Below are 2,500 nucleotides of genomic sequence, written 5' to 3' on the forward strand. Positions count from 1 at the left end.
AGAGAGACACAATATGCCATTTGGTCTGTCTTCCTTTAAAGTCCCCCCATCTCTCTCCTTCCATCCCTCCATCCTACCTGTCCCAGTTTGTAGTCCATCTCTCTCTCCTTCCATCCCTCCATCCTACCTGTCCATCCTACCTGTCGGTTTGTAGTCCAGAGAGACTGAACATATCCCTGTCCCAAGTCCCAGTTTGTAGCCCATGGTCCCATCTCTCTCCCTCCATCCTACCTGTCCCATTTGTAGTCCATCTCTCTCTCCTTCCATCCCTCCATCCTACCTGTCCCAGTTTGTAGTCCTTCCATCCTTCCATCCTACCTGTCCCAGTTTGTAGTCCATCTCTCTCTCCTTCCATCCCTCCATCCTACCTGTCCCAGTTTGTAGTCCATGTTCCCATCTCTCTCTCCCTCCATCCTACCTGTCCCAGTTTGTAGTCCATCTCTCTCTCCTTCCATCCCTCCAGTCCCAGTTTGTAGCCCATGTGTCCCATCTTCTGTCTCCCTCCATCCTACCTGTCCCAGTTTTGTCCAGTCCATCATCTCTCCTTCCATCCCTCCATCCTACCTGTCCCAGTTTGTAGTCCATGTTCCCCATCTCTCTCTCCTTCCATCCTACCTGTCCCAGTTTGTCCCAGTCCTCTCTCTCCATCCTACCTGTCCCATCTCTCTCTCTCCATCCTACCTGTCCCAGTTTGTAGTCCATGTTCCTCCATCTCTCCCTCCATCCTTCCATCCTACCTGTCCCAGTTTGTAGTCCATCTCTCTCTCCATCCTACCTGTCCCAGTTTGTAGTCCATCTCTCTCTCCATCCTACCTGTCCCAGTTTGTAGTCCATCTCTCTCTCCATCCTACCTGTCCCAGTTTGTAGTCCATCTCTCTCTCCATCCTACCTGTCCCCGTTTGTAGTCCATCTCCCTCTCCATCCTACCTGTCCCAGTTTGTAGTCCATCTCTCTCTCCATCCTACCTGTCCCAGTTTGTAGTCCATGTTGCCCATCTGTCTCTCTGTGTTGATCTGCAGCAGGAGTTTCTCATGGCTGATCAGTGTACCTGCTGAGACACACAGAGAAACACACGGTTCATCAACTACTAGGACCCATGAGGACCTCTGAACCCTGCACAGCTGAATGGATCTGACCCCTGGATGACACTACTAGAAACAACTAGGTCTATCTGGTGAGACAGGGAGGGGACCAGGTGTGTTACCTGGTGAGACAGGGAGGGGACAGGGGACCAAGTGTGCTACCTGGTGAGACAGGGAGGGGACAGGGTACCAAGTGTGTTACCTGGTGAGACAGGGAGGGGACAGGGTACCAAGTGTGTTACCTGGTGAGACAGGGAGGGGACAGGGACCAAGTGTGTTACCTGGTGAGACAGGGAGGGACAGGGTACCAGGTGTGTTACCTGGTGAGACAGGGAGGGGGAGGGACCAGGTGTGTTACCTGGTGAGACAGGGAGGGACCAGGTGGGGACAGGGAGGGGACCAGGGTACCAGGTGTGGTACCTGGTGAGACAGGGAGGGGACAGGGTACCGGGGGTGTTACCTGGTCAGACAGGAGGGACAGGGACCAGGTGTGTTACCTGGTGAGACAGCAGACAGGGAGGGGACAGGGTCCCGGGTGTGTTACCTGGTGAGACAGGGAGGGGGACAGGGTACCAGGTGTGTTACCTGGTGAGACAGGGAAGGGACAGGGTACCAGGTGTGTTACCTGGTGAGACAGGGAGGGGACAGGGTACCAGGTGTGTTACCTGGTGAGACAGGGAGGGGGACAGGGTACCAGGTGTGTTACCTGGTGAGACAGGGAGGGGACAGGGTACCAGGTGTGTTACCTGGTGAGACAGGGGGACAGGGTACCAGGTGTGTTAGCTGGTGAGACAGCAGACAGGGAGGGGACAGGGTACCAGTGTGTTACCTGGTGAGACAGGGAGGGGACAGGGTACCAGGTGTGTTACCTGGTGAGACAGGGAGGGGACAGGGTACCAGGTGTGTTACCTGGTGAGACAGGGAGGGGACAGGGTCCCAGGTGTGTTACCTGGTGAGACAGCAGACAGGGAGGGACAGGGTCCCAGGTGTGGTAGGGGGGGTGGTGTGTGTGTACGTTGTCTCTCTTCGACACCATGGCCTGGATCTCTCTCTCCACGGCTCCTCTGATCACTGACAACTTCCTGCCAAACCTGAAGGGAAGACAAGACCACCCAATGTCAGGAATAACTAGTTCTCCTGTCAATATGAATTTAGTATGAGAGGAAAAGCCATTCTACAAAGTGACACAATCTGAAGTCTGTGGTATTTTAGGCTTTTGTTGCTTGGTGTGGGTGTGTATAATGGGGTAGCCTGATAATTGGGTCAGATTTACAGACAGAGCCCAGAACCCAGAACCCAGAGACCAGAGCCCAGAACCCAGAGACCAGAGCCCAACCCAGAGACCAGAACCCAGAGACCAGAACCCAGAGACCAGAGCCCAGAACCCAGAGACCAGAGCCCAGCACCCAGAGACCAGA

At 54.7% G+C, this 2,500-nt stretch overlaps 1 pseudogene; it reads right to left on the minus strand.

The window, feature by feature from the left end:
- The window catches only part of LOC121842802, a 31,107-nt pseudogene that overhangs the window by 4,062 nt on the left and 24,545 nt on the right, over positions 1–2,500 (minus strand).

Source organism: Oncorhynchus tshawytscha, unplaced genomic scaffold (assembly GCF_018296145.1).
Source record: "Oncorhynchus tshawytscha isolate Ot180627B unplaced genomic scaffold, Otsh_v2.0 Un_contig_7780_pilon_pilon, whole genome shotgun sequence".
Taxonomy (NCBI): Eukaryota; Metazoa; Chordata; class Actinopteri; order Salmoniformes; family Salmonidae; genus Oncorhynchus; species Oncorhynchus tshawytscha.